Below are 12,406 nucleotides of genomic sequence, written 5' to 3'. Positions count from 1 at the left end.
ATCCAGGCGCCAGAGCCATTGTTTGCACTGGTCACCACTTTAGCAAACCCTCATGGGAGAGGTGAGCTGGCTTGTTTTGCTATGTGGCTGACACCTGCCACATCTAATTTAACCCAAGATTTTTTTCTTTGTGCAGCTTTGCACTGGGGGCAGCTGCACAGCTGGGTTCACAGCCAGGGTCTCCTACCCTTGCTAAGAGGGAGTGAGACATATGGAAAGTCTCTGTAGTGCAAAGAGCAAGACCTGAAGTCATTAACATTAGGCACTGGGAGTTGCTGTTGTGCAAGGGGCACTGCTCAAACACCTGCCAAAGCCAGTCCTGGCTCCGAACACGCTGGATGTGAACTGAGGAAAAGCAGATGAGGCGGGCGGGCAAGAAGTACAAAGAAAGCAAGATAATGCTGGATACCACAACAAGCTGCCAGCCTTTGCCAAAAATTCCTTCTGCATCAAAGGAGGTGAGGAGGAAAACGCTGAAGGTAGATAAGGTGGCTTTTTGGGTTGCTTTTCCAGTGTTTACAGGAATCTGCAACACCTTGTTTGACTCCCACACCACCACCTCTGGTACTGTGAGCAGAGCAACATAACCTCAGTCTTAGTATGTGGGACAGTTTTGGTCTGGGGGAAAGAAAAAAAAAGATTAGTGTAGAAACATGTGAACTAGAGGCTTGTTTAATGACTGTCTTCTAAGCCCAGCAGCCATGCAGTGGTGTGATGATGTGCTGCACATATTTACCTACCAAAGGTAACTGCTGCCTTCCAGCTTGTTTATAAAATCACAGCAAAAACTACTGAGGAAGCTCAAAGACTTTTCCTCCAAAGTGGTCAAATGCATTCCTGATGCAGCAAATATCACATTTAAACAAAAAACCACATCTTTCTTTATCCTACACAAACAGAGAAGTTTGCCGAGGCTGCTTTGCTGCTGCCCCTCTGCAGATGCCTTATAGAGTTGCAGTGTGGGTCTGTGTGGGACTGGTGAGCCCAAGGATGCTTTGCAAAGGCATTTATTGCTATTTTTTTTTCAAGTGGTTTGTACTCAAATGCAGTAGGGAAATCAACTTGCACTTGAAACTTCTGCATCTCAGGAAAAAAAAATGACAGGAGCTTCCCCAGCTTCTCAGAAAAAAGCACAGCTGGATGTCTGTCATCTCCCCCCATCCCTGACTTTCTGTATTAATAATTGGCAATATCCTGAAGTATCGGGAGCAGAGCAGGGAGGCACACAAGTCATGGGAGCCAGGCAGCTGCAGAGCCCTGTCCTGCACCCTCAACCCTCGTTCCCAACATCCCCATGCCCCTGTTATGGCCCATCCATCCCTGCCACAGCTTGTGCTGCTGACCCCCTGTGCAGCCACCTCCATGGGTGCATTTTTCTGTCCCCTGGGATCCTATTGCCTTGATTTAGCCTTTATATTTAATTCTTGCCCGCTGCTCTACAAACTGCGGTGCTTTTACTCTCCCATTTTGATCCTGCAGGATACTGTCGCCTGAAAGCAGTTCTAGCAGGAGTCTTCAGTTTGTGAACATGGTGAAAATGTCTTTTTCTACCTGAATAAAATCAAACTGACCACAATAGAACTGGCCCAAAAAAAGCAAAAGACATTTAAAATCTTACGATGCACCTGTAAATGCCAATAGAAACCTTAAAAAAAAAAAAAAAAAAGCAAAATTAATATAAATGTACAGACAACTACCAACTTTATTGACCAATTTCCCTGTTAACCAAGTCACTCATCAAGTTATTTTTCAGAGGGCAAGCAGTATGGTATACAGTAGTTAATGGCTTAACTTGTTGAGAGCAGGAATCAACCATTTTACAGACACAAGTGGAAGAATACCAGTGTCTGGTTTAGAATGTGGCAGTTGTGTGCCCAAACATTGGGAGTCTGACCCCTTTGAGGGCAGAGGCTTTGAAAAGCTGCTCCTCCCCATGCCACAGACATTTGTGTTCCAGGGGTGCCTCATACTGACACTCCATGCACAGACCAGGACTGAAGCTGTAAATCAGCAAGAGGATTTTCCCCTGCCCTAGAACTATTGCCTGTGATTTAGTAATTCCTTAAAATAGCCATCAAAACAAATGGTCTGGAATTCACAACCACCAGGAGGCTGCTGGATTAACAGCCCCCTGTTAATGATGCACCATCACTAGCAGGACCGACACGCTCATTCCCACCATATCAGATGAATCTTGACCAGGCAAGGCACCACCCCAGGAGCATCCGACTCTGTGGTGGCCCTTGTGTCTATTGCAGCAGGGTTTGGGAAGCTTCAAGTGGTGCAATGGGGTTGGGACAGTTCTGGAGGAGCTCACTACTGCGGTGGTGGGTATGCAGGCAAATCCTCAGGTGGTCCAAACTCTTTCCACCATGGCCCAAGTGGTGCCAGATGCTTGCTGGGCACTGGCAGCCCACCTATGCTGGCTGTGCCCTGAGCTGGGGTATCCTGACAAAGGCTGGGGCAGCTGCAGAAATCTGGGGAAAGATGATGCCTCCTGCAGCAGGGCTTCCCCAAGAGCACCCCAGGCACAACTACAGGGTCCCTCCCTCCCACCCAATTGAAGCTCTGGTCCCCACCAGCCCACCCCTGCAATGTCCCCCACACGTCCTCCCCATGTTCTGAGATAGGGTGCATCCAGGGGCCAGCACTGCCCCTGTGCAGCCCCAGGTCCTGCCTCCCCCCAAAGCCCAGGGAAGGGCTCATCACCGTCTCCTGGGGCAGGCTCCCCACCCCCTCCACTCCTGGGGCTGGGGCACTGGGTACCCACCAGCAGTGTTGGGGTGCAGCCCCTGCCCCCTCCCCATTTACGACACCAAGCCCTTGTTGGTTGCTGCCTCCACAGTGGTTTATTAGGGTGGGAGTCAAGAGCCCCCGGCAGTGTGGGAGGCATGACAGGGGTGCCACGGAGGGACCCCAAGAGCCAGAGCCCCGGCTCCTGCAGCAGGGACTGATTTCCAGCCTCACTAAAGCAGCAATGCAATACTGGAGAGCAACAGGCGATCCCAAACTCCAGTATTTACGTGCTGCTAGAGCACTGCTGACAGCTCTCCACGACCTGCAGACCCCCCTCTCTGCCCCAAACACAGGGCAAGGGTCCCTTGGCCAATCCTTTGCCAGGGAAAGGACCGAAGAGCAATAGATGAGGGGTAGATATAGTATGGGATGTGGTCATGCCCATGCTGGAGAATAAAAAGGAGCCACAAGTCCTTCCTGCCTTCAAGGCCACAGACACACGAGCTCATAGGGGATGTATTCGTAGCTGCAAAGGATGTGCACAGTACAAGCACCAAGAGAACGAGTCTACACATACCTGAACTAACGAGATACATGGGAATGTGTTTAGCTTCCACATCTATGATAACCAGAAGCTCACTTTCTTGTCTTATCCTTGAGGTAATGAGGCAGCCCAGAATGGTCTGTATCTCCTTGTCCCTACAAACCATGATGTGCTGCTACATCTCCTCAAAGCCCACTGAATGTTGACATTCCAAATGGTATTTTGAATATATATATATATATATAATTTTTTTTAAAACCATGATATAAAGAACTGAAGAACACTATACAATGAAGACATTTAACATGCGTGCATTACCACCACAGGACAAGGGGTTTTTTTCTTCACAGGTACTATCAGACAGTCTGTAACTATAAGAGAACAAGCAGTTATACAGTGCAAATGAACCAGTTTCAGAAACAAGATCAGAAATTAACTGTTCCCCCCAGCCCCAAACAACACCTAGTATTGGGTCCCAGCAAATCATACACTTTCAGACTCAGCAGATCTGTTGCTTTTGCCACTGTGAAGAGCCTGCAGAACTCCCCAGCCCTTCCAAATGGTCTGTGGAGAAATGTTACCTTGTACTTTCCTCTTAGGTGACACTAACAATCAAGGATTTTCCAGAAGTCACAATGTTAATATTCCAGAAAAATAAATCCAGATTCCAACAGTTGAAACCTGTTAAATTTTCCTTAAAATACTTTTATTCAGCTCAATTTGACTTTGAGATACGTAAAAAAAACCCTTATTTTTAAAAAGGTTAGATGATGGTTATTTACCATGTGAATGGACAAACTTTATGTGACCAGAAATTAAAGATATCTGGAACTTCATCACCTTCCCTGCCTGTACCAGAGCAGAAAGCACCAGAGCAGGGCAGGGAGGGGCCGCAGTCCTGCCGAAGGCAGCTGCCAGTGGCACTTACACATCAGCCTGCCAGGCTGCACAGGAGCTGTGCAGACAGACTGATATTTTTTTGTGTTTTCTTTCAACCTTCCCCCCCCCCCCCCACCAGTTATATGACAACTTCCTTCAGTTAATTTTCTTAAAAAGCAGTATCACAAAAAAACTGAACAATGTCAGAAATTACACCTTGGCTTCAAATTCTTGTGCCATCCCCTTGTGCCCAATGTGCTGCTGAGTCCCTGGCCTCTTTAGCAAACTTAAAAACAGGAATTTCAAAAGTTCTTGTGACCCATGCCAACTGATTTCAAATTTTAAATCAAGTATTTGCCAACAAAAAAGCAGTATATTTTCACTACTTCAGTGCCCTCAACACTGACAGCACCAGGGCCAACTCCCTAATGAGCAACTGCTACTCGCTGCAAAGCCAACACGTAGCCAGTGTTAAACCTGTATGACCTAATTCAAAACAACCCCCCACGTAATATTACCATTAATTACTTCTGTAACAATGTTCTACTTGACTGTACCTGAGCAATCTTATTTCTTTCCTCTCTTCAAGTGACTCCAAAAGAAAAAAACAACAGCAAGCATGTTCAGCTTTAGAATCCATTTTGATGGAGTTTGAGGTTCACGTTTTAATTAATATTTTTATTTTTATATAAACCAGACTCTTGTCTAGTTCAACAACAAGGGCAAGAGCTCTCTTTAGTGAGGACTTTTCAAAGCAAGGGTTCAATACACCTCCACCAGCCTCTAGCACAGAGGGGAAAAATCAACATTCACACAGAGTATTGGGCAACTAGAAATTTGGGATAGGCAGTGAAATACGTATCTGAGAAAATATGCATGTTTATGACATGACAGCATCAGCATTTTATGCAATAGAAAGTTCCATGTTTGAATCATCCCATCTCACACTTCAGCTTCTTTCAAACTTAGTTTGTGCTTTGGAAACCCAACTTTAAATCAGAAATTGGCATCTGAATACAGTTGTTCAGCTTTGAGTTCACCTGAACGTCTCCAAGGTATTACCTGCAGTACCCAAGAAGGGATATGCGTGTCAGGGAGACCTGCATCTACCCAGAGGGATGCAGATGCTACAGGTATTTTGGTGGGACATGAGCTTACCTTCCCAACTCACCTCTGAACACAGGCACATCAGCTCCTGCATGGACTCCCTAGACACAATCAGGCAATCGCTGCTTCAGTGGGAGCTACAAATCAACAACAGAAAGGGTTTGAGAGGCGCTGGCAGAAGGGGGCAACTCCAGGAGCAGGGACCAGGGCTGTTGGGCAGGTTCCCTCCCAAGGCACACAGAGACAGGTGCAAGTATTTTTTAAATTAAAGAAAAAAAATATCAAATTTTCAGCTCCAAGTAGGGCAGACTATGAAGCAGAATAACTACATTCCTCTCTATTCTCCCCATTCCTGGGACTACTGGCACCATTGGCTCAGTGTGACTCTGGGCAGTGACACCCAGGGCACACTGGTAACCCAAAATCATAACCCAGCTGTAGAGAAATGAGGAATGAGCCAGAAAAACCAGGGGCAGCCCTGGGCAGGTGGGAAAGCCATTGCTCACAACCATGGCCAGCAGCAAGCCCACGTTCCTCCCTGAAAGGGTTAAAACAGCAGCAGCAAGAACAACTCTACTGGTCCTGGCAGACCAGAAGCAAAGGCAACATCTTGATTACGCTGGTTTAGGTGACAAACCAGGCCTAGGACAGGCAGGTAAGATGCAGAGAGGCTGTCTGGGGGTTGATGCTTTTGTGGTGGCACCACAAGTGCCCCCTCTCAGTGTCAGGTAGAGGAAGCATCCCAGGAGCACCTTCAACTTTCAAGTGGCACCCCACTATGACCAGGAACAGGGGTGTCCTGCTTACTGGTAGCCCCAAACATGAGGAGAATTGCTCCAAAAGCTCCGTCTCAATGCAAAAGCACTGCAACAGCCCTTCAGCTGCCAAGAGCTCCATGCCCACAGTGTGTGCACCAGCTCTTTCTAGAAATAGAAACTTCTACCTGTCATCTATGTAAGCCAGCCACCTACAGAGGTTTAATCAAATCCCCCGAATAACTGGGGAATTTGAACATGCAGAGAACCACTAATGCAATTCACAAAACAATGCAACTTCTGCTTGCCAAAGTATACTGGGCAATTAAGCAAAACCCACCCCACCCCCGACTCCAATCCCAAACACATACACAAAACCAAAACAAATTCCCCCTGAAATACTGGATTCCCTTAAAATACAACCTTATCCCTCCTCACTGACACTAACCAGAAAAAAAAGAGAAGAAAAAATATGTGAGAAGAAGTGCCATGGGAAAGGAAAAGAAATAAATACAGGAGCCCATGACAGAACAAATTTGCATACAGAGCCTTTACTGACCCACACACTTCAGAGCTAGGTGAGCTCAAAGACAAGTAAATATTAAGCATTTCCTATATATAGAAAAAAATAGGAACAAAACCCCCAGCTCTGCTATCAAGCAGTTTTCCAGGAGACATGCACAAACAAATCCTGAAGTCATTGTTCTAATTTGAAACAAATGGAAAAAAAGAGGGATTTATTATTTTACAAAAAGACTGAAGTAAATCATCTCATTACAGCTGCAAGTCCCAGACACTCATTAGCAAGGCAAAATTACGGTGACAAAACGAAAATAAGGGTGTGAACCACCAGAACACTTCATATCTGCCTTGCTCTGAAAAATCCCAATACTTTCGTTGCTGCCTCCTTTTGAACAGTGAGGTTTAAACACAAGTCACGTCCTAATATTTACAAATGTGGCCAATAGCTGGGATCAGACCCGGTGCTTGATTGACAGCCACCACATGGCTCCAGCTCTGCCATTCCCGGCAGGAATTGCCTCACAGGGCTGCTGAAGGTGAGCAAGGGCTGCGGGAGGAGAAGTGGCCGTGAAGGAGCCTGAGCAGTCCGACGTGGGAACTGCACGCAGCCAAGTTACTTGCATTTGCGCGGCACCTACAATGCATCTCCCCATCACCCAAAATCGCTGTTCTGCCCAGCCAGGACTTGCTCCTGGGGACACAAAATAAATGCAGAAAATAAATTTTGTCCCTGTTCTTGTCGAAGCCGTGTAAGAGCAGGTCATTTCCCACACGCTTCATCAAAAATAATTTTTTTTCTCACAAATTTGCCCATAGAAGGGTCAGGGAAGCAGTACGCAGTTCGTATAAACCCCAGCACGTTTTCCTTCCAGCACAGCTCACCTTCCCTGCGCTAAACCACACACCATTGACACGCTCTTAGGTGGGGCTGAACACCCGAAACCAAACTGCAGCTACTAAGGGCAGATTCAAATAATGCAAAAAATGAATTCGTTAACTTCACTCGATGTGAAACTCGAGCCCGACATTGTTACCAGCAGGATCAGCTGTGTTTACCAAGGTGAGGGTGTTAGCGGGACGGGGAGCTACTGGCGCCTGCAAAGGCCTGCAGGACAAGACTTCAACTTACAGCACTCCAGAAAACCAGTAAAATCCACAGTAAAATTCCAGGATCCACAGTTTCTTCTCAACACTGCTGAGGAGAAGAAAAGTATGATGCTTCTTGTTACTTCCAAAATTTAGCATTGTCATCTCATCCAGTTCTAAACAAGGGTCAGATCTAGAAGCCCAATTCATGAAGTTTATTTGTTAAGAACAGGAAAAAACCAAACAAAAAACCTATTTCTTTTTGGTCAGATGAACAATAATTCAAAACATAACAAGCACACTGATTTCTTTTTTTTCCTTTTTAGGTTTAGGTCAGTTTGCCTGAAGCATTACTTAAAGCTTCCCTCTTATATTTCATAAATGTTTACTGCATTAGCAGCTCAGTTTTACTATATTTCCCACCGAAGTGGATTAACTTAATACAGACTTTTACAGTTGCCGGTGAGTTCTTTGGATTTCTTCAGAACAGAAGATGATGAAACTTGGCAGATAGTCCCTCACCTACACTTAACACACATAAGACACACAAGCAGAATTTCTGGTTTACGGGGGGAGCAATTAATGTTTTAACCTTGGAAAACTCACTCTCGGAATGCAAAAAAATTGTCTTTATATACCTAACGCATATACGGGAAAAATATTGTATGTAGGATCAATTACAGAGGGAAAAGTCCCAGCGCCGTGCATGTTGCTCCATCACTGCAGCTCCCAGAGCGCTTCGAGGCTGCCCTGGAAAGCTGGCCCTTGCCAGGATATTCAAATTTCCTGTACAAACCGAGCAACCATCGAGGGGAAAAAGGAAAAAAAAGCAAAAGCTGGCTGACAATTGGTGGTTTTTTAAAAATATTTTAAATTATTTCGGCGAATTATTCTTCGGTTACACTAGCGCTTTTTTTTTTGTGTATAGAACTATTTTCTACGTGCGGGGGCGCGCAGACGCCGCGCTGGGCCGGCAGCTCGCGGGTCCCCGCGTTTGCTTTAAATAAAGAGGGAAACGGGGAAAAAAAAAATTAAACCCCGAGCTCCACCTGCGGGGAGCGGGCGCGGCTCAAAAGAAAAAGATAAAAAAATTATTAATAGTGGGGAAAAAAACCAAACCAAACTACATGATGAAAAGGCACCCGGGGGGTCGTGGGGGCGCCCCGCATCCACGTGGGAACCGGCCCCGCGCGCCACTCCCGCACCAAGGGCCCGGGGGGCCCCGCCCGCCGCCCCCCGGGGCTCCCCCGCTGTCACCGCCCGCCGCGGCACGGCCCCCCCGAGCCCCCCGGGGCCGCCTTTGTGCGGCGCGGGGCGGTTCCCCCGGGGGGGGGGGCGCGGGGCACCGTCGGTGCCGCCGCGCTCCCCACCCCCCCGCCCCAAAAGTTTTTTTAATAGTTTTGGTTGGTTTTAACTTCTTTACCCCCCCGGCAAAGTTTCGGCCGGACCCGTGTCCGCCCGTGCCCCGCGGGGAGCGGCGCGACCCCGCCCACGAGACAGCAGCGGGAGGGGGTCCCGCCAAGCCCCCCCCATCCCACCCCGTCTCGCGAGCCCCCCCCCGGGCCGGGCCGGGCCGGGCCGTGCCGCCCGCAGCGGGGACAGGCTACGGGGGGCGCCGGCCGCTCCCCGCGGCGCCCTGGCCCTGCCCGCCCTCCCTCCTCACCTCCGAGTCCACTCGAAAATGGCGCCGAAACCGAAAAAACTTCGCAAATTTCATTGTAGGCGGCTGCAAGGGCTGCTGGGAGCGGGGGCGGCCGCAGCACCGCCCGGCGGGGCGGGCCGGGCCGGGCTGGGCGAGGCGCGGCGCGGGGCGGGGCGGGCGATGCTCGGGGGCCGCCCGACGAGCGATGCGCAGCCCGTGGGCACGGCCGGGGCGGGTGTGCGGCGTGCTGGTCCCGCCCGGCAGCGGGTGCCTAGAGGGCCCGGGGGAGGATTCACCTGCCCCCGGCCCGGGGCCGTGAGCCGGGACCGCCGCGCCTCCGCAGCCGCTGAAAGCCGCGTGCAGGGAAAAAACTCAGTTAGGGAAAAAGTAAACAGATGTATGTAAAACACGAAAGCTGCACGGGAGCGGTGGGGATGCTCAGCTTCGCCTTTCGTGCAAACCGGCTCGTTCCGCTGCCTCTTCCGTCGGCGATTTATGGTCCCTTATAACCCAGCCGGAAAAGGGAGGATGCTTTTCCAGCCCTGATGACTTGTTATTCGGTGTGTGACCTGTCCATGCACTGAGACTACAAATCGTTCTCTTTTTTCCCGATTACTGTGATATTAAGTTCTCCACAAACACTGTTTCTCAGACTGCGTTTCTCCGACCTGCAGACTCTGGAGATGTTCCCCCGTGTTCCCACGTGCAGCCAGCAGAGCTGTATAACCTGACCGGAGTCACACAGGAGCAATGGGAGCAGGATTTCGGAGCCCACAGTGCACATCCTGGGTGAGGGATGGCACCACGACACGCTCGAAGGGAGGATGGGTTGTTTGGAGACATGGTTTTCCGGAGGCTTTTAAATGTGAAGTCAGAACTTGGGAGGATGGTGATTTGTGCCGGTGGGGAGCCTGGCAAGCTGAGGCCTGGGAAAAGTGATGCTGAGGCAAAATGTTCCCTTCCAAAAGGAAAACCTGGATCTGGTGGTCAGAAACTTGCAGGTTTGTCACATTCATCATTGAATGTGAAGGCTAAACCTGCCAAGTCTCTTGTTGGCCTGGTGGGTTTGTAATCTTCCTGCAGTTTTTATTTCTACCCCCACCCCAAACAGCAAAAAACCCCTCCGAACCCTGTTGCTAAATAATTGCTCTGTTCTCACAGGTGAGCAGTGAAGCTCAATTAATTCTGCTTTGTGAAGCGCTTCTGATCCTCTGATGGAAACATGTAGGGGCAAAACACTTTTATTTTGCAACTTGCAAAGGCTGATAAGAGTGATGAAAACAGAAGAACCTCACCACTGAGGGGGATTACAGCCCCACGCTTTTTCCACTCGAGATCTTAGAAATGAGTTGATGGCTGCTGCTTTTCATTTAGAAGGGTTTTCCCCCTCTTTTGAAAGAAACACAATCACTACTAAGTATTCTAGAGGGACTTCATCTTTAAACAAATAGTGTTTTTCTTGTTGGGTGTGCACTATTATTTTCTTAATTATTCCTGGATTTCTGCCTGTTCCACCAAGAGTTTTCTCAGATGGCAGAAACAATTGGTCCTTTTTTATTACGCTATAGCAAAAAGTATCCCTAATAAAAAGACTCTGTACATCCCATAAACTCAAATGGGACATGTTTTGCCAACAATCACACCTCTTCATTGAGGCATCTTATATGCTGCTTGCCTCTTTTTTTGTTTGTTTTTTTTTACTTTGTTTCCACATTACTATTGTTTACTACTCAGCCTCACTGGCTGGCTGAGTCGTGGTGCCAAAACGAAACGAATCGAGTCGTTTATTTAGCACCAGAGCCCTCCTACTCACCCTTAGCATGTGTGTTGAGATCTCAGCAGATGTGGTAGGGAATGAATGGGCAAAGAGATTCACCTACACAGAGTCACATCTACTTGTGGGTGGCCTCTAATTAACTTGGCTTCCAGGCTTTGCTGCAAGGTAGATGGGTTAGAAAGTCTGGCCAGTAGTCATCTGGTTGAATCATACCTGTTCTATGGAGAACATCATTGTGTAGCTGCGTGTGACTCCCACCCTTGTGAGAACTAATTAAAAATATAAAAAAAGTGCCCCACACTTATTGGAAGTCAAATATAAATGTCAGCGTTTCAGATGAAATGGTATCTCGGGAGGCTCCTGCACATTTAATCAGATGGTTGCGCCATGTATATCATAGCCTCAAAAGCTGCAGTGAGGACCATGAAAGGCACTGGCTTAACATCAGCAAAAGTGTTTGCCAAGCTTGGATTATGTCACTGCTTTATGATCTTGCTTTGTAAAGGGAGAATACTCTTGGGGAGAAAGGACTCGGCATGCCAGATCTACAGCGAGAGCAAGGAATGAATGCTGCTCACAGAGACCGGGGGGAGGGCAAGGGATTCTGTTTGCTGGGATATTTTTGCAGATGGATGCTGTGCAGTTGCTGCCTCCAAGCAGAGATGTGCCCCACGGATCACTGAGGCTAGAAGCAAAAATTCCAAAATACACCAGCAGAGTTGTTTACTGCTTGCCCTCCCACAGACACACCTGTGGGGGCCCTGCCTGGATCCTGTTCGTCACCATCCCCCAGCTCTCAGGGCATCACTGTCACACTCCAGTGAATGTGGAGATACTCTGAGGCCCACTGGGTTTCCCTTGCCTCGGGATACAGACACCCAGCCAGGCTGGGGCTTGTCAGACACTCAGAATGTGATGCCCTTGCAGAGGTAGCAGCCATGGAACTGGTTAAAAAAAATAAACATCCCTCACCACACATCTGAAATGTGGCCTGCTGAGATGCTTCTGCTCTCTGTCACAGGGGTGGGCTGTGGCCACTCCTTCCGTGCTGCAGGCTAGTGCTAAAGGCAGGAAACTCTTTGAGGAGACCAGTTCTGTTTGTCCAGCACCAGCCTAGATGCTGGGCTTGCATCTGCTGTCTGTGAGTAGAAGGAGAATAAAGAAAAAAAGCTTGGAGGTTATGTGTCCTTTGAGGAGGGCTGTTGGTGGGACAAGTGACATTGGAGGGGACAAACAGCTCAAGAGAAACACCTCTTCAAAAGCAGCCCCTGGGGTCCGAGAGCTGTTTGGCCTATGCTGCCCTTGCTTTCCTGTTGCAGCAAGAGCCTTGTGCAGCCCCTGCTCCCCGCCTGCCTTGC

General features: G+C 48.6%; 1 long non-coding RNA gene across 1 annotated transcript; it reads right to left on the bottom strand.

The window, feature by feature from the left end:
• Positions 1-4,760: 4,760 nt before the first annotated feature.
• On the bottom strand, positions 4,761-9,370 carry LOC309577335. Its single transcript, XR_014226751.1, has 4 exons — positions 9,293-9,370; positions 7,673-7,735; positions 5,331-5,403; positions 4,761-5,221 (listed from the first exon to the last, which is right to left on the bottom strand). It is a non-coding gene; the product is annotated as an uncharacterized lncRNA (long non-coding RNA).
• Between the last annotated feature and the right edge of the window lie 3,036 nt (positions 9,371-12,406).

Source organism: Coloeus monedula (assembly GCF_965178545.1).
Source record: "Coloeus monedula genome assembly, chromosome: 12".
Taxonomy (NCBI): Eukaryota; Metazoa; Chordata; class Aves; order Passeriformes; family Corvidae; genus Coloeus; species Coloeus monedula.
Note: the sequence above shows the minus strand (reverse complement) of the source record. Positions and strands in the feature narration are given on the sequence as shown.